Source organism: Euprymna scolopes, chromosome 26 (assembly GCF_053919585.1).
Source record: "Euprymna scolopes isolate OS-2025 chromosome 26, ASM5391958v1, whole genome shotgun sequence".
Lineage (NCBI taxonomy): Eukaryota > Metazoa > Mollusca > Cephalopoda > Sepiida > Sepiolidae > Euprymna > Euprymna scolopes.
In genome coordinates, this window is record NC_136507.1 from 79,167,135 (window position 1) to 79,188,791 (window position 21,657).

A 21,657-nucleotide genomic window follows, 5' to 3' on the forward strand; every position below is an offset into this window, starting at 1 on the left:
TGATAAACGTTAAAAATAGGTAAAATCTTACATGTCCGCGGTCATGAGAATTTTCAATTTTTTCAATATGTCAAATTTGTCTTAATTTTATGTTCAAATCATTGAACAGCATGGAAAAAATACATAAGAAATACATCATGGTATTAGTATTCTCTATATTTGGTATAAACAGCACCTAAATTATAACCGTTTAAAATAGGTATAATCGTACTTGTCCGCGGTCATGAGAATTTTCAATTTTTTCAATATGTCAAATTTGTCTTAATTTTATGTTCAAATCATTGAAAAGCAGGTAAAAATACATAAGAAATACATCATGGTATTAGTATTCTCTTTATTTGGTATAAAAAGCACCTAAACGATAAACGTTTAAAATAGGTAAAATCTTACATGTCCGCGGTCATGAGAATTTTCAATTTTTTCAATATGTCAAATTTGTCTTAATTTTATGTTCAAATCATAGAAAAGCAGGTAAAAATACATAGAAATACATCATGGTATTAGTATTCTCTATATTTTGTATACAAAGCACCTATATTAAAAACGTTTAAAATAGGTAAAATCTTACATGTCCGCGGTCATGAGAAATTTCAATTTTTTCAATATGTCAAATTTGTCTTAATTTTATGTTCACATCATTGAAAAGCAGGCAAAAATGCATAAGAAATACATCATGGTATTAGTATTCTCTATATTTTGTATACAAAGCACCTATATGATAAACGTTTAAAAAAGGTAAAATCTTACACGTCCGCGGTCATGAGAATTTTCAATTTTTTCAATATGTCAAATTTGTCTTAATTTTATGTTCAAATCATTGAAAAGCAGGCAAAAATACATAAGAAATACATCATGGTATTAGTATTCTCTATATTTGGTATAAAAAGCACCTAAATGATAAACGTTTAAAATAGGTAAAATCTTACATGTCCGCGGTCATGAGAATTTTCAATTTTTTCAATATGTAAAATTTGTCTTAATTTTATGTTTAAATCATAGAAAAGCAGGTAAAAATACATAAGAAATACATCATGGTATTAGTATTCTCTATATTTTGTATAAACAGCACCTAAACGATAAACGTTTAAAATAGGTAAAATCTTACATGTCCGCGGTCATGAGAATTTTAAATTTTTTCAATATGTCAAATTTGTCTTAATTTTATGTTCAAATCATAGAAAAGCAGGTAAAAATACATAAGAAATACATCATGGTATTAGTATTCTCTATATTTGGTATAAACAGCACCTAAACGATAAACGTTTAAAATAGGTAAAATCTTACATGTCCGCGGTCATGAGACTGTTCAATTTTTTCAATATGTCAAATTTGTCTTAATTTTATGTTCATATAATTGAAAAGCAGGTAAAAATACATAAGAAATACATCATGGTATTAGTATTCTCTATAGTTAGTACAAACAGCACCTAAATCATAAACGTTTAAAATAGGTAAAATCTTACATGTCCGGGGCCATTAGAATTTTCAATTTTTTCAATATGTCAATTTTGTCTTACTTTTATGTTCAAATCATAGAAAAGTAGGCAAAAATACATAAGAAATACATCATGGTATTAGTATTAACTATATTTGGTATAAACAGCACCTAAACGATAAACGTTTAAAATAGGTAAAATCTTAAACGTCCGCGGTCATGAGAATTTTCAATTTTTTCAATATGTCAAATTTGTCTTAATTTTATGTTCAAATCATAGAAAAGCAGGTAAAAATACGTAAGAAATACATCATGGTATGAGTATTCTCTATATTTGGTATAAACAGCACCTAAACGATAAACGTTTAAAATAGGTAAAATCGTACATGTCCGCGGTCATGAGAATTTTCAATTTTTTCACTATGTCAAATTTGTCTTAATTTTATGTTCAAATCATAGAAAAGCAGGCAAAAATACATAAGAAATACATCATGGTATTAGTATTCTCTATTTTTAGTATAAACAGCACCTAAACGATAAACGTTTAAAATAGGTAAAATCTTACATGTCCGCGGTCATGAGAATTTTCAATTTTTTCAATATGTCAAATTTGTCTTAATTTTATGTTCAAATCATAGAAAAGCAGGTAAAAATACATAAGAAATACATCATGGTATTAGTATTCTCTATATTTGGTATAAACAGCACCTAAACGATAAACGTTAAAAATAGGTAAAATCTTACATGTCCGGGGCCATTAGAATTTTCAATTTTTTCAATATGTCAATTTTGTCTTAATTTTATGTTCAAATCATAGAAAAGCAGGCAAAAATACATAAGAAATACATCATGGTATTAGTATTCTCTATACTTGGTATAAACAGCACCTAAACGATAAACGTTTAAAATAGGTAAAATCCTTCATGTCCGCGGTCATGAGAATTTTCAATTTTTTCAATATGTCAAATTTGTCTTAATTTTATGTTCAAATCATAGAAAAGCAGGCAAAAATACATAAGAAATACATCATGTTATTAGTATTCCCTATATTTTGTATAAACAGCACCTAAACGATAAACGTTAAAAATAGGTAAAATCTTACATGTCCGCGGTCATGAGAATTTTCAATTTTTTCAATATGTCAAATTTGTCTTAATATTATGTTCAAATCATTGAAAAGCAGATAAAAATACATAAGAAATACATCATGGTATTAGTATTCTCTATAGTTAGTATAAACAGCACCTAAATCATAAACGTTTAAAATAGGTAAAATCTTACATGTCTGCAGCCATTAGAATTTTCAATTTTTTCAATATGTCAAATTTGTCTTAATTTTATGTTCAAATCATTGAAAAGCAGGCAAAAATACATAAGAAATACATCATGGTATTAGTATTCTCTATATTTGGTATAAACAGCACCTAAACGATAAACGTTTGAAATAGGTAAAATCTTACAGTTTCGCGGTCATGAGAATTTTCAATTTTTTCAATATGTCAAATTTGTTTTAATTTTGTGTTCAAATCATAGAAAAGCAGGCAAAAATACAAAAGAAATGCATCATGTTATTAGTATTCTCTATATTTTGTATAAGCAGCAACTAAACGATAAACGTTTAAAATAGGTAAAATCTTACATGTCCGCGGTCATGAGAATTTTCAATTTTTTCAATATGTCAAATTTGTCTTAATATTATGTTCAAATCATTGAAAAGCAGGTAAAAATACATAAGAAATACATCATGGTATTAGTATTCTCTATAGTTAGTATAAACAGCACCTAAATCATAAACGTTAAAAATAGGTAAAATCTTACATGTCCGCGGCCATTAGAATTTTCAATTTTTTCAATATGTCAATTTTGTCTTAATTTTATGTTCAAATCATTGAAAAGCAGGTAAATATACATAAGAAATACATCATGGTATTAGTATTCTCTTTATTTGGTATAAAAAGCACCTAAACGATTAACATTTTAAATAGGTAAAATCTTACATGTCCGCGGTCATGAGAATTTTCAATTTTTTCAATATGTCAAATTTGTCTTAATTTTATGTTCAAATCATAGAAAAGCAGGCAAAAATACATAAGAAATACATCATGTTATTAGTATTACCTATATTTGGTATAAACAGCACCTAAACGATAAACGTGTAAAATAGGTAAAATCCTTCATGTCCGCGGCCATGAGAATTTTCAATTTTTTCAATATGTCAAATTTGTCTTAATTTTATGTTCAAATCATTGAAAAGCAGGCAAAAATACATAAGAAATACATCATGGTATTAGTATTCCCTATATTTGGTATAAACAGCACCTAAACGATAAACGTTTAAAATAGGTAAAATCTTACATGTCCGCGGTCATGAGAATTTTCAATTTTTTCACTATGTCAAATTTGTCTTAATTTTATGTTCAAATCATTGAAAAGCAGGTAAAAATACATAAGAAATACATCATGGTATTAGTATTCTCTATAGTTTGTACAAACAGCACCTAAAAGATAAACGTTTAAAATAGGACAAATCTTACATGTCCGCGGTCATGAGAATTTTCAATTTTTTCAATATGTCAAATTTGTCTTAATTTTATGTTCAAATCATAGAAAAGCAGGCAAAAATACAAAAGAAATGCATCATGTTACTAGTATTCTCTATATTTGGTATAAGCAGCAACTAAACGATAAACGTTAAAAATAGGTAAAATCTTACATGTCCGCGGTCATGAGAATTTTCAATTTTTTCAATATGTCAAATTTGTCTTAATATTATGTTCAAATCATTGAAAAGCAGGTAAAAATACATAAGAAATACATCATGGTATTAGTATTCTCTATAGTTAGTATAAACAGCACCTAAATCATAAACGTTAAAAATAGGTAAAATCTTACATGTCCGCGGCCATTAGAATTTTCAATTTTTTCAATATGTAAATTTTGTCTTAATTTTATGTTCAAATCATTGAAAAGCAGGTAAATATACATAAGAAATACATCATGGTATTAGTATTCTCTTTATTTGGTATAAAAAGCACCTAAACGATAAACGTTTAAAATAGGTAAAATCTTACATGTCCGCGGTCATGAGAATTTTCAATTTTTTCAATATGTCAAATTTGTCTTAATTTTATGTTCAAATCATAGAAAAGCAGGCAAAAATACATAAGAAATACATCATGGTATTAGTATTCTCTATATTTGGTATAAACAGCACCTAAACGATTAACGTGTAAAATAGGTAAAATCTTACATGTTCGCGGTCATTAGAATTTTCAATTTTTTCAATATGTCAAATTTGTCTTAATTTTATGTTTAAATCATTGAAAAGCAGGTAAAAATACATAAGAAATACATCATGGTATTAGTACTTTCTATATTTGATATAAACAGCACCTAAATGATAAACGTTTAAAATAGGTAAAATCTTACATGTTCGCGGTCATTAGAATTTTCAATTTTTTCAATATGTCAAATTTGTCTTAATTTTATGTTTAAATCATTGAAAAGCAGGTAAAAATACATAAGAAATACATCATGGTATTAGTATTCCCTCTATTTGATATAAACAGCACCTAAATGATAAACGTTTAAAATAGGTAAAATCCTTCATGTCCGCGGTCATGAGAATTTTCAATTTTTTCAATATGTCAAATTTGTCTTAATTTTATGTTCAAATCATAGAAAAGCAGGCAAAAATACATAAGAAATACATCATGGTATTAGTATTCCCTATATTTGGTATAAACAGCACCTAAACGATAAACGTGTAAAATAGGTAAAATCCTTCATGTCCGCGGTCATGAGAATTTTCAATTTTTTCACTATGTCAAATTTGTCTTAATTTTATATTCAAATCATAGAAAAGCAGGCAAAAATACATAAGAAATACATCATGGTATTAGTATTCCCTATATTTGGTATAAACAGCACCTAAACGATAAACGTTTAAAATAGGTAAAATCTTACATGTCCGCGGTCATGAGAATTTTCCATTTTTTCAATATGTCAAATTTGTCTTAATTTTATGTTCAAATCATAGAAAAGCAGGTAAAAATACGTAAGAAATACATCATGGTATTAGTATTCTCTATATTTGGTATAAACAGCACCTAAACGATAAACGTTTAAAATAGGTAAAATCTTACATGTCCGCGGTCATGAGAATGTTCAATTTTTTCAATATGTCAGATATGTCTTAATTTTATGTTCAAATCATTGAAAAGCAGGTAAAAATACATAAGAAATACATCATGGTATTAGTATTCTCTATAGTTTGTACCAACAGCACCTAAATCATAAACGTTTAAAATAGGTAAAATCTTACATGTCCGCGGTCATGAGAATTTTCAATTTTTTCACTATGTCAAATTTGTCTTAATTTTATGTTCAAATCATTGAAAAGCAGGTAAAAATACATAAGAAATACATCATGGTATTAGTATTCTCTATAGTTTGTACAAACAGCACCTAAAAGATAAACGTTTAAAATAGGACAAATCTTACATGTCCGCGGTCATGAGAATTTTCAATTTTTTCAATATGTCAAATTTGTCTTAATTTTGTGTTCAAATCATAGAAAAGCAGGCAAAAATACAAAAGAAATGCATCATGTTACTAGTATTCTCTATATTTGGTATAAGCAGCAACTAAACGATAAACGTTAAAAATAGGTAAAATCTTACATGTCCGCGGTCATGAGAATTTTCAATTTTTTCAATATGTCAAATTTGTCTTAATATTATGTTCAAATCATTGAAAAGCAGGTAAAAATACATAAGAAATACATCATGGTATTAGTATTCTCTATAGTTAGTATAAACAGCACCTAAATCATAAACGTTAAAAATAGGTAAAATCTTACATGTCCGCGGCCATTAGAATTTTCAATTTTTTCAATATGTAAATTTTGTCTTAATTTTATGTTCAAATCATTGAAAAGCAGGTAAATATACATAAGAAATACATCATGGTATTAGTATTCTCTTTATTTGGTATAAAAAGCACCTAAACGATAAACGTTTAAAATAGGTAAAATCTTACATGTCCGCGGTCATGAGAATTTTCAATTTTTTCAATATGTCAAATTTGTCTTAATTTTATGTTCAAATCATAGAAAAGCAGGCAAAAATACATAAGAAATACATCATGGTATTAGTATTCTCTATATTTGGTATAAACAGCACCTAAACGATTAACGTGTAAAATAGGTAAAATCTTACATGTTCGCGGTCATTAGAATTTTCAATTTTTTCAATATGTCAAATTTGTCTTAATTTTATGTTTAAATCATTGAAAAGCAGGTAAAAATACATAAGAAATACATCATGGTATTAGTACTTTCTATATTTGATATAAACAGCACCTAAATGATAAACGTTTAAAATAGGTAAAATCTTACATGTTCGCGGTCATTAGAATTTTCAATTTTTTCAATATGTCAAATTTGTCTTAATTTTATGTTTAAATCATTGAAAAGCAGGTAAAAATACATAAGAAATACATCATGGTATTAGTATTCCCTCTATTTGATATAAACAGCACCTAAATGATAAACGTTTAAAATAGGTAAAATCCTTCATGTCCGCGGTCATGAGAATTTTCAATTTTTTCAATATGTCAAATTTGTCTTAATTTTATGTTCAAATCATAGAAAAGCAGGCAAAAATACATAAGAAATACATCATGGTATTAGTATTCCCTATATTTGGTATAAACAGCACCTAAACGATAAACGTGTAAAATAGGTAAAATCCTTCATGTCCGCGGTCATGAGAATTTTCAATTTTTTCACTATGTCAAATTTGTCTTAATTTTATGTTCAAATCATAGAAAAGCAGGCAAAAATACATAAGAAATACATCATGGTATTAGTATTCCCTATATTTGGTATAAACAGCACCTAAACGATAAACGTTTAAAATAGGTAAAATCTTACATGTCCGCGGTCATGAGAATTTTCCATTTTTTCAATATGTCAAATTTGTCTTAATTTTATGTTCAAATCATAGAAAAGCAGGTAAAAATACGTAAGAAATACATCATGGTATTAGTATTCTCTATATTTGGTATAAACAGCACCTAAACGATAAACGTTTAAAATAGGTAAAATCTTACATGTCCGCGGTCATGAGAATGTTCAATTTTTTCAATATGTCAGATATGTCTTAATTTTATGTTCAAATCATTGAAAAGCAGGTAAAAATACATAAGAAATACATCATGGTATTAGTATTCTCTATAGTTTGTACCAACAGCACCTAAATCATAAACGTTTAAAATAGGTAAAATCTTACATGTCCGCGGTCATGAGAATTTTCAATTTTTTCACTATGTCAAATTTGTCTTAATTTTATGTTCAAATCATTGAAAAGCAGGTAAAAATACATAAGAAATACATCATGGTATTAGTATTCTCTATAGTTTGTACAAACAGCACCTAAAAGATAAACGTTTAAAATAGGACAAATCTTACATGTCCGCGGTCATGAGAATTTTCAATTTTTTCAATATGTCAAATTTGTCTTAATTTTGTGTTCAAATCATAGAAAAGCAGGCAAAAATACAAAAGAAATGCATCATGTTACTAGTATTCTCTATATTTGGTATAAGCAGCAACTAAACGATAAACGTTAAAAATAGGTAAAATCTTACATGTCCGCGGTCATGAGAATTTTCAATTTTTTCAATATGTCAAATTTGTCTTAATATTATGTTCAAATCATTGAAAAGCAGGTAAAAATACATAAGAAATACATCATGGTATTAGTATTCTCTATAGTTAGTATAAACAGCACCTAAATCATAAACGTTAAAAATAGGTAAAATCTTACATGTCCGCGGCCATTAGAATTTTCAATTTTTTCAATATGTAAATTTTGTCTTAATTTTATGTTCAAATCATTGAAAAGCAGGTAAATATACATAAGAAATACATCATGGTATTAGTATTCTCTTTATTTGGTATAAAAAGCACCTAAACGATAAACGTTTAAAATAGGTAAAATCTTACATGTCCGCGGTCATGAGAATTTTCAATTTTTTCAATATGTCAAATTTGTCTTAATTTTATGTTCAAATCATAGAAAAGCAGGCAAAAATACATAAGAAATACATCATGGTATTAGTATTCTCTATATTTGGTATAAACAGCACCTAAACGATTAACGTGTAAAATAGGTAAAATCTTACATGTTCGCGGTCATTAGAATTTTCAATTTTTTCAATATGTCAAATTTGTCTTAATTTTATGTTTAAATCATTGAAAAGCAGGTAAAAATACATAAGAAATACATCATGGTATTAGTACTTTCTATATTTGATATAAACAGCACCTAAATGATAAACGTTTAAAATAGGTAAAATCTTACATGTTCGCGGTCATTAGAATTTTCAATTTTTTCAATATGTCAAATTTGTCTTAATTTTATGTTTAAATCATTGAAAAGCAGGTAAAAATACATAAGAAATACATCATGGTATTAGTATTCCCTCTATTTGATATAAACAGCACCTAAATGATAAACGTTTAAAATAGGTAAAATCCTTCATGTCCGCGGTCATGAGAATTTTCAATTTTTTCAATATGTCAAATTTGTCTTAATTTTATGTTCAAATCATAGAAAAGCAGGCAAAAATACATAAGAAATACATCATGGTATTAGTATTCCCTATATTTGGTATAAACAGCACCTAAACGATAAACGTGTAAAATAGGTAAAATCCTTCATGTCCGCGGTCATGAGAATTTTCAATTTTTTCACTATGTCAAATTTGTCTTAATTTTATGTTCAAATCATAGAAAAGCAGGCAAAAATACATAAGAAATACATCATGGTATTAGTATTCCCTATATTTGGTATAAACAGCACCTAAACGATAAACGTTTAAAATAGGTAAAATCTTACATGTCCGCGGTCATGAGAATTTTCCATTTTTTCAATATGTCAAATTTGTCTTAATTTTATGTTCAAATCATAGAAAAGCAGGTAAAAATACGTAAGAAATACATCATGGTATTAGTATTCTCTATATTTGGTATAAACAGCACCTAAACGATAAACGTTTAAAATAGGTAAAATCTTACATGTCCGCGGTCATGAGAATGTTCAATTTTTTCAATATGTCAGATATGTCTTAATTTTATGTTCAAATCATTGAAAAGCAGGTAAAAATACATAAGAAATACATCATGGTATTAGTATTCTCTATAGTTTGTACCAACAGCACCTAAATCATAAACGTTTAAAATAGGTAAAATCTTACATGTCCGCGGTCATGAGAATTTTCAATTTTTTCACTATGTCAAATTTGTCTTAATTTTATGTTCAAATCATTGAAAAGCAGGTAAAAATACATAAGAAATACATCATGGTATTAGTATTCTCTATAGTTTGTACAAACAGCACCTAAAAGATAAACGTTTAAAATAGGACAAATCTTACATGTCCGCGGTCATGAGAATTTTCAATTTTTTCAATATGTCAAATTTGTCTTAATTTTGTGTTCAAATCATAGAAAAGCAGGCAAAAATACAAAAGAAATGCATCATGTTACTAGTATTCTCTATATTTGGTATAAGCAGCAACTAAACGATAAACGTTAAAAATAGGTAAAATCTTACATGTCCGCGGTCATGAGAATTTTCAATTTTTTCAATATGTCAAATTTGTCTTAATATTATGTTCAAATCATTGAAAAGCAGGTAAAAATACATAAGAAATACATCATGGTATTAGTATTCTCTATAGTTAGTATAAACAGCACCTAAATCATAAACGTTAAAAATAGGTAAAATCTTACATGTCCGCGGCCATTAGAATTTTCAATTTTTTCAATATGTAAATTTTGTCTTAATTTTATGTTCAAATCATTGAAAAGCAGGTAAATATACATAAGAAATACATCATGGTATTAGTATTCTCTTTATTTGGTATAAAAAGCACCTAAACGATAAACGTTTAAAATAGGTAAAATCTTACATGTCCGCGGTCATGAGAATTTTCAATTTTTTCAATATGTCAAATTTGTCTTAATTTTATGTTCAAATCATAGAAAAGCAGGCAAAAATACATAAGAAATACATCATGGTATTAGTATTCTCTATATTTGGTATAAACAGCACCTAAACGATTAACGTGTAAAATAGGTAAAATCTTACATGTTCGCGGTCATTAGAATTTTCAATTTTTTCAATATGTCAAATTTGTCTTAATTTTATGTTTAAATCATTGAAAAGCAGGTAAAAATACATAAGAAATACATCATGGTATTAGTACTTTCTATATTTGATATAAACAGCACCTAAATGATAAACGTTTAAAATAGGTAAAATCTTACATGTTCGCGGTCATTAGAATTTTCAATTTTTTCAATATGTCAAATTTGTCTTAATTTTATGTTTAAATCATTGAAAAGCAGGTAAAAATACATAAGAAATACATCATGGTATTAGTATTCCCTCTATTTGATATAAACAGCACCTAAATGATAAACGTTTAAAATAGGTAAAATCCTTCATGTCCGCGGTCATGAGAATTTTCAATTTTTTCAATATGTCAAATTTGTCTTAATTTTATGTTCAAATCATAGAAAAGCAGGCAAAAATACATAAGAAATACATCATGGTATTAGTATTCCCTATATTTGGTATAAACAGCACCTAAACGATAAACGTGTAAAATAGGTAAAATCCTTCATGTCCGCGGTCATGAGAATTTTCAATTTTTTCACTATGTCAAATTTGTCTTAATTTTATGTTCAAATCATAGAAAAGCAGGCAAAAATACATAAGAAATACATCATGGTATTAGTATTCCCTATATTTGGTATAAACAGCACCTAAACGATAAACGTTTAAAATAGGTAAAATCTTACATGTCCGCGGTCATGAGAATTTTCCATTTTTTCAATATGTCAAATTTGTCTTAATTTTATGTTCAAATCATAGAAAAGCAGGTAAAAATACGTAAGAAATACATCATGGTATTAGTATTCTCTATATTTGGTATAAACAGCACCTAAACGATAAACGTTTAAAATAGGTAAAATCTTACATGTCCGCGGTCATGAGAATGTTCAATTTTTTCAATATGTCAGATATGTCTTAATTTTATGTTCAAATCATTGAAAAGCAGGTAAAAATACATAAGAAATACATCATGGTATTAGTATTCTCTATAGTTTGTACAAACAGCACCTAAATCATAAACGTTTAAAATAGGTAAAATCTTACATGTCCGGGGCCATTAGAATTTTCAATTTTTTCAATATGTCAAATTTGTCTTAATTTTATGTTCAAATCATAGAAAAGCAGGCAAAAATACATAAGAAATACATCATGGTATTAGTATTCTCTATACTTGGTATAAACAGCACCTAAACGATAAACGTTTAAAATAGGTAAAATCTTACATGTCCGCGGTCATGAGAATTTTCAATTTTTTCAATATGTCAAATTTGTCGTAATTTTATGTTCAAATCATAGAAAAGCAGGCAAAAATACATAAGAAATACATCATGGTATTAGTATTCGCTATATTTGGTATAAACAGCAACTAAACGATAAACGTTTAAAATAGGTAAAATCTTACATGTCCACGGTGATTAGAATTTTCAATTTTTTCAATATGTCAAATTTGTCTTAATTTTATGTTCAAATCAAAGAAAAGCAGGCAAAAATACATAAGAAATACATCATGGTATTAGTATTCCCTATATTTGGTATAAACAGCACCTAAACGATAAACGTTTAAAATAGGTAAAATCTTACATGTCCGCGGTCATGAGAATTTTTCATTTTTTCAATATGTCAAATTTGTCATAATTTTATGTTCAAATCATTGAAAAGCAGGCAAAAATACATAAGAAATGCATCATGGTATTAGTATTCTCTATATTTGGTATAAACAGCACCTAAAAGATAAACGTTTAAAATAGGACAAATCTTACATGTCCGTGGTCATGAGAATTTTCAATTTTTTCAATATGTCAAATTTGTCTTAATTTTGTGTTCAAATCATAGAAAAGCAGGCAAAAATACAAAAGAAATGCATCATGTTATTAGTATTCTCTATATTTGGTATAAGCAGCACCTAAACGATAAACGTTAAAAATAGGTAAAATCTTACATGTCCGCGGTCATGAGAATTTTCAATTTTTTCAATATGTCAAATTTGTCTTAATTTTATGTTCAAATCATTGAAAAGCAGGCAAAAATACATAAGAAATACATCATGGTATTAGTATTCTCTATATTTGGTATAAACAGCACCTAAACGATAAACGTTTGAAATAGGTAAAATCTTACAGTTTCGCGGTCATGAGAATTTTCAATTTTTTCAATATGTCAAATTTGTCTTAATTTTATGTTCAAATCATTGAAAAGCAGGTAAAAATACATAAGAAATACATCATGGTATTATTATTCTCTATAGATAGGACAAACAGCACCTAAATCATAAACGTTTAAAATAGGTAAAATCTTACATGTCCGGGGCCATTAGAATTTTCAATTTTTTCAATATGTCAATTTTGTCTTAATTTTATGTTCAAATCATAGAAAAGCAGGCAAAAATACATAAGAAATACATCATGGTATTAGTATTCTCTATATTTGGTATAAACAGCACCTACACGATAAACGTTGTAAATAGGTAAAATCTTACATGTCCGCGGTCATGAGAAGTTTCAATTTTTTCAATATGTCAAATTTGTCTTAATTTTATGTTCAAATCATAGAAAAGCAGGCAAAAATACATAAGAAATACATCATGGTATTAGTATTCTCTATACTTGGTATAAACAGCACCTAAACGATAAACGTTTAAAATAGGTAAAATCTTACATGTCCGCGGTCATGAGAATTTTCAATTTTTTCAATATGTCAATTTTGTCTTAATTTTATGTTCAAATCATAGAAAAGCAGGCAAAAATACATAAGAAATACATCATGGTATTAGTATTCTCTATATTTGGTATAAACTGCACCTAAACGATTAACGTGTAAAATAGGTAAAATCTTACATGTTCGCGGTCATTAGAATTTTCAATTTTTTCAATATGTCAAATTTGTCTTAATTTTATGTTTAAATCATTGAAAAGCAGGTAAAAATACATAAGAAATACATCATGGTATTAGTACTTTCTATATTTGATATAAACAGCACCTAAATGATAAACGTTTAAAATAGGTAAAATCTTACATGTCCGCGGTCATGAGAATTTTCAATTTTTTCAATATGTCAAATTTGTCTTAATTTTATGTTCAAATCATTGAAAAGCAGGCAAAAATACATAAGAAATACATCATGGTATTAGTATTCTCTATATTTGGTATAAACAGCACCTAAACGATAAACGTTTAAAATAGGTAAAATCTTACATGTCCACGGTGATTAGAATTTTCAATTTTTTCAATATGTCAAATTTGTCTTAATTTTATGTTCAAATCAAAGAAAAGCAGGCAAAAATACATAAGAAATACATCATGGTATTAGTATTCCCTATATTTGGTATAAACAGCACCTAAACGATAAACGTGTAAAATAGGTAAAATCTTACATGTCCGCGGTCATGAGAATTTTCAATTTTTTTAATATGTCAAATTTGTCTTAATTTTATGTTCAAATCATTGAAAAGCAGGCAAAAATACATAAGAAATACATCATGGTATTAGTATTCTCTATATTTGGTATAAACAGCACCTAAACGATAAACGTTTGAAATAGGTAAAATCTTACAGTTTCGCGGTCATGAGAATTTTCAATTTTTTCAATATGTCAAATTTGTCTTAATTTTATGTTCAAATCATTGAAAAGCAGGTAAAAATACATAAGAAATACATAATGGTATTAGTATTCTCTATAGATAGGACAAACAGCACCTAAATCATAAACGTTTAAAATAGGTAAAATCTTACATGCCCGGGGCCATTAGAATTTTCAATTTTTTCAATATGTCAAATTTGTCTTTATTTTATGTTCAAATCATTGAAAAGCAGGCAAAAATACATAAGAAATACATCATGGTATTAGTATTCTCTATATTTGGTATAAACAGCACCTAAACGATAAACGTTTGAAATAGGTAAAATCTTACAGTTTCGCGGTCATGAGAATTTTCAATTTTTTCAATATGTCAAATTTGTCTTAATTTTATGTTCAAATCATAGAAAAGCAGGCAAAAATACATAAGAAATACATCATGGTATTAGTATTCTCTATATTTGGTATAAACAGCACCTAAAAGATAAATGTTTAAAATAGGTAAAATCTTACATGTCCGCGGTCATGAGAATTTTCAATTTTTTCAATATGTCAATTTTGTCTTAATTTTGTGTTCAAATCGTAGAAAAGCAGGCAAAAATACAAAAGAAATGCATCATGTTATTAGTATTCTCTATATTTGGTATAAGCAGCAACTAAACGATAAACGTTAAAAATAGGTAAAATCTTACATGTCCGCGGTCATGAGAATTTTCAATTTTTTCAATATGTCAAATTTGTCTTTATTTTATGTTCAAATCATTGAAAAGCAGGCAAAAATACATAAGAAATACATCATGGTATTAGTATTCTCTATATTTGGTATAAACAGCACCTAAACGATAAACGTTTGAAATAGGTAAAATCTTACAGTTTCGCGGTCATGAGAATTTTCAATTTTTTCAATATGTCAAATTTGTCTTAATTTTATGTTCAAATCATTGAAAAGCAGGTAAAAATACATAAGAAATACATCATGGTATTAGTATTCTCTATAGATAGGACAAACAGCACCTAAATCATAAACGTTTAAAATAGGTAAAATCTTACATGTCCGGGGCCATTGGAATTTTCAATTTTTTCAATATGTCAATTTTGTCTTAATTTTATGTTCAAATCATAGAAAAGCAGGCAAAAATACATAAGAAATATATCATGGTATTAGTATTCTCTATATTTGGTATAAACAGCACCTACACGATAAACGTTGTAAATAGGTAAAATCTTACATGTCCGCGGTCATGAGAACTTTCAATTTTTTCAATATGTCAAATTTGTCTTAATTTTATGTTCAAATCATAGAAAAGCAGGCAAAAATACATAAGAAATACATCATGGTATTAGTATTCTCTATACTTGGTATAAACAGCACCTAAACGATAAACGTTTAAAATAGGTAAAATCTTACATGTCCGCGGTCATGAGAATTTTCAATTTTTTCAATATGTCAATTTTGTCTTAATTTTATGTTCAAATCATAGAAAAGCAGGCAAAAATACATAAGAAATACATCATGGTATTAGTATTCTCTATATTTGGTATAAACAGCACCTAAACGATTAACGTGTAAAATAGGTAAAATCTTACATGTTCGCGGTCATTAGAATTTTCAATTTTTTCAATATGTCAAATTTGTCTTAATTTTATGTTTAAATCATTGAAAAGCAGGCAAAAATACATAAGAAATACATCATGGTATTAGTATTCTCTATATTTGATATAAACAGCACCTAAATGATAAACGTTTAAAATAGGTAAAATCTTACATGTCCGCGGTCATGAGAATTTTCAATTTTTTCAATATGTCAAATTTGTCTTAATTTTATGTTCAAATCATTGAAAAGCAGGCAAAAATACATAAGAAATACATCATGGTATTAGTATTCTCTATATTTGGTATAAACAGCACCTAAACGATAAACGTTTAAAATAGGTAAAATCTTACATGTCCACGGTGATTAGAATTTTCAATTTTTTCAATATGTCAAATTTGTCTTAATTTTATGTTCAAATCAAAGAAAAGCAGGCAAAAATACATAAGAAATACATCATGGTATTAGTATTCCCTATATTTGGTATAAACAGCACCTAAACGATAAACGTGTAAAATAGGTAAAATCTTACATGTCCGCGGTCATGAGAATTTTCAATATGTCAATTTTGTCTTAATTTTATGTTCAAATCATAGAAAAGCAGGTAAAAATACATAAGAAATACATCATGGTATTAGTATTCTCTATATTTGGTATAAACAGCACCTAAACGATAAACGTTTAAAATAGGTAAAATCTTACATGTCCGCGGTCATGAGAATTTTCAATTTTTTCAATATGTCAATTTTGTCTTAATTTTATGTTCAATTCATAGAAAAGCAGGTAAAAATACATAAGAAATACATCATGGTATTAGTATTCTCTATATTTGGTATAAACAGCACCTAAACGATAAACGTTTAAATAGGTAAAATCTTACATGTCCGCGGTCATGAGAATTTTCAATTTTTTCAATATGTCAAATTTCTCTTTATTTTATGTTAAAATCAAAGAAAAGCAGGTAAAAATACATAAGAAATAGATCATGGTATTAGTATTCTCCATATTTGGTATACACAGCACCTATCTGATAAACGTTTAAAATAGGTAAAATCCTTCATGTCCGCGGTCATGAGAATTTTCAATTTTTTCACTATGTCAAATTTGTCTTAATTTTATGTTCAAATAATAGAAAAGCAGGCAAAAATACATAAGAAATACATCATGGTATTAGTATTCTCTATATTTGGTATAAACAGCACCTAAACGATAAACGTTTAAAAAAGGTAAAATCTTACATGTCCGCGGTCATGAGAATTTTCAATTTTTTCAATATGTCAAATTTGTCTTAATTTTATGTTCAAATCATAGAAAAGCAGGTAAAAATACCTTAGACATACATCATGGTATTAGTATTCTCTATATTTGGTATACGCAGAACCTAAACGATAACCGTTGTAAATAGGTAAAATCTTACATGTCCGCGGTCATGAGAATTTTCAATTTTTTCAATTTGTCAAATTTATCTTAATGTTATGTTCATATCATAGAAAAGAAGGCAAAAATACATAAGACATATATCATGGTATTAGTATTCTCTATATTTGGTATAAACAGCAACTAAACGATAAACGTTTAAAATAGGTAAAATCTTACATGACCGCGGTCATGAGATTTTTCAAATTTTTCAATATGTCTAATTTGTCTTCATTATATTTTCAAATCATAGAAAAGCAGGTAAAAATACCTAAGAAATACATCATGGTATTAGTATTTTCTATATATTTTATAAACAGCACTTAAACGATAAACGTTTAAAAAAAGTAAAATTTAACATGTCCGCGGTCATGAGAATTTTCAATTTTTTCAATATGTCAAATGTGTCTTAATGTTATGTTCAAATAATAGAAAAGCAGGCAAAAATACATAAGAAATACATCATGGTATTAGTATTCTCTATATTTAGTATATACAGCAACTACACGATAACCGTTAAAAATAGGTAAAATTTTACATGTCCGCGGTCATGAGAATTTTCAATGTTTTCAATACGTCAAATTTGTCTTAATTTTATGTTGAAATCATAGAAAAGCAGGTAAGAATACATAAGCAATAAATCATGGTATTAGTTTTCTCTATATTTGATATAAACAGCACCTAAACGATAAACGTTTAAAATAAGTAAAATTTTACATGTCCGCGGTCATGAGAATTTTCAATTTTTTCAATATGTCAAATTTGTCTTAATATTATGTTAAAGTAATTGAGAAGCAGGCAAAAATACATAAGAAATACATCATGGTATCAGTATTCTCTATATTTGGTATAAACAGCAACTAAACGATAAACGTTTAAAATAGGTAAAATCTTACATGTCCGCGGTCATGAGAATTTTCAATTGTTTCAATATGTCAAATTTGTCTTAATTTTATGTTCAAATCATTGAAAAGTAGGCAAAAATACATAAGAAATACATCATGGTATTAGTATTCTCTATATTTGGTATAAACACCACCTAAACGATAAACGTTTAAAATAGGTAAAATCTTACATGTACGCGGTCATGAGAATTTTCAATTTTTTCAATATGTCAAATTTGTCTTAATTTTATGTTCAAATCATAGAAAAGGAGGCAAAAATACATAAGAAATTTATCATGGTATAAGTATTCTCTATATTTGTTATAAAAAGAACCTAAATCATAAACATTTAAAATAGGTAAAATCTTACATGTCCGCGGTACTGAGAAATTTCAATTTTTCAATATGTCAATTTTGTCTTAATTTTATGTTCAAATCATAGAAAAGCAGGTAAAAATACATAAGAAATACATCATGGTATTAGTATTCTCTATATTTGGTATAAACAGCACCTAAACAATAAACGTCTACAATAGGTAAAATTCTTACATGTCCGCAGCCATGAGAATTTTCAATTTTTTCAATATGTCAAATTTGTCTTAATTTTATATTCAAATCATTGAAAAGCTGGCAAAAATACATAAGAAATAAATCATGGTATGAGTATTCTCTATATTTGGTATAAACAGCACCTAAATGATAAACGTTTAAAATAGGTAGAATCTTCATGTCCGCGGTCATGAGAATTTTCAATTTTTTCAATATGTCAATTTTGTCTTAATTTTATGTTCAAATCATAGAAAAGCAGGTCAAAAACATAAGAAATACATCATGGTATTAGTATTCTCTATATTTGGTATAAACAGCAACTAAACGATAAACGTTAAAAATAGGTAAAATCTTACATGTCCGCGGTGATTAGAATTTTCAATGTTTTCAATATGTCAATTTTGTCTTAATTTTATGTTCAAATCATAGAAAAGCAGGCAAAAATACATAAGAAATACATCATGGTATTAGTATTCTCTATATTTGGTATAAACAGCACCTAAACGATAAACGTTTAAAATAGGTAAAATCTTACATGCCCGCGGTCATGAGAATTTTCAATTTTTTCAATATGTCAAATTTGTCTTAATATTATGTTCAAATCATTGAAAAGCAGGCAAAAATACATAAGAAATACATCATGGTATTAGTATCTTCTATATTTTGTATAAACAGCACCTAAACGATAACCGTTTAAAATAGGTAAAATCTTACATGTCCGCGGCCATTAGAATTTTCAATTTTTTCAATATGTCAATTTTGTCTTAATTTTATGTTCAAATCATAGAAAAGCAGGTAAAAATACATAAGAAATACATCATGGTATTAGCATTCTCTATATTTGGTATACACAGCAACTAAACGATAACCGTTAAAAATAGGTAAAATTTTACATGTCCGCGGTCATGAGAATTTTCAATTTTTTCAATATGTCAAATTTGTCTTAATTTTATGTTGAAATCATAGAAAAGCAGGTAAGAATACATAAGAAATAAATCATGGTATTAGTTTTCTCTATATTTGATATAAACAGCACCTAAACGATAAACGTTTAAAATAAGTAAAATTTTACATGTCCGCGGTCATGAGAATTTTCAATTTTTTCAATATGTAAAATTTGTCCTCATTTTATGTTCAAATCATAGAAAAGCAGGTAAAAATACATAAGAAATACATCATGGTATCAGTATTCTCTATATTTTGTATAAAAAGCACCTAAATGATAAACGTTTAAAATAGGTAAAATTTTACATGTCCGCGGTCATGAGAATTTTCAATTTTTTCAATATGTTAAATTTGTCTTAATTTTATGTTCAAATCATAGAAAAGCAGGTAAAAATACATAAGAAATACATCATGGTATTAGTATTCTCTATATTTGGTATACACCGCACCTATATGATAAACGTTTAAAAAAGGTAAAATCTTACATGTCCGCGGTCATGAGAATTTTCAATTTTTTCAATATGTCAAATTTGTCTTAATTTTATGTTCAAATCATTGAAAAGCAGGTAAAAATACATAAGAAATACATCATGGTATTAGTATTCTCTATATTTGGTATAAACAGCACCTAAATGATAACCGTTTAAAATAGGTTAAATCTTAAATGTCCGCGGTCATGAGAAATTTCAATTTTTTCAATATGTCAAATTTGTCTTAATTTTATGTTCAAATCATAGAAAAGCAGGCAAAAATACATAAGAAATACATCATGGTATTAGTATTCTCTATATTTGGTATAAACAGCACCTAAACGATAAACGTTTAAAATAGGTAAAATCTTACATGCCCGCGGTCATGAGAATTTTCAATTTTTTCACTATGTCAAATTTGTCTTAATTTTATGTTCAAATCATAGAAAAGCAGGCAAAAATACATAAGAAATACATCATGGTATTAGTATCTTCTATATTTTGTATAAACAGCACCTAAACGATAACCGTTTAAAATAGGTAAAATCTTACATGTCCGCGGCTATTAGAATTTTCAATTTTTTCAATATGTCAATTTTGTCTTCATTTTATGTTCAAATCATAGAAAAGCAGGTAAAAATACATAAGAAATACATCATGGTATTAGCATTCTCTATATTTGGTATACACAGCAACTAAACGATAACCATTAAAAATAGGTAAAATTTTACATGTCCGCGGTCATGAGAATTTTCAATTTTTACGATATGTCAAATTTGTCTTAATTTTATGTTCAAATCATAGAAAAGCAGGTAAAAATACATAAGAAATACATCATGGTATTAGTATTCTCTATATTTGGTATAAACAGCACCTAAATGACAACCGTTTAAAATAGGTAAAATCTTACATGTCCGCTGTCTCGAGAATTTTCAATTTTTTCAATATGGCAAATTTGTCCTTATTTTATGTTCAAATCACAGAAAAGCAGGTAAAAATACATAAGAAATAAATCATGGTATTAGTATTCTCTATATTTGGTATAAACAGCACCTAAACGATAAACGTTTAAAACAGGTAAAATTTTACATGTCCGCGGTCATGAGAATTTTCAATTTTTTCAATATGTCAAATTTGTCTTAATTTTATGTTCAATCATTGAAAAGCAGGAAAAATACATAAGAAATACATCATGGTATTAGTATTCTCTATATTTTGTATACACCGCACCTATATGATAAACGTTTAAAAAAGGTAAAATCTTACATGTCCGCGGTCATGAGAATTTTCAATTTTTGCAATATGTCAAATTTGTCTTAATTTTATGTTAAAATCATAGAAAAGCAGGTAAAAATACATAAGAAATACATCATGGTATTAGTATTCTCTATATTTTGTATACACCGCACCTATATGATAAACGTTTAAAAAAGGTAAAATCTTACATGTCCGCGGTCATGAGAATTTTCGATTTTTTCAATATGTCAAATTTGTCTTAATTTTATGTTCAAATCATAGAAAAGCAGGTAAAAATACATAAGAAATACATCATGGTATTAGTATTCTCTATAGTTAGTATAAACAGCACCTAAATCATAAACGTTT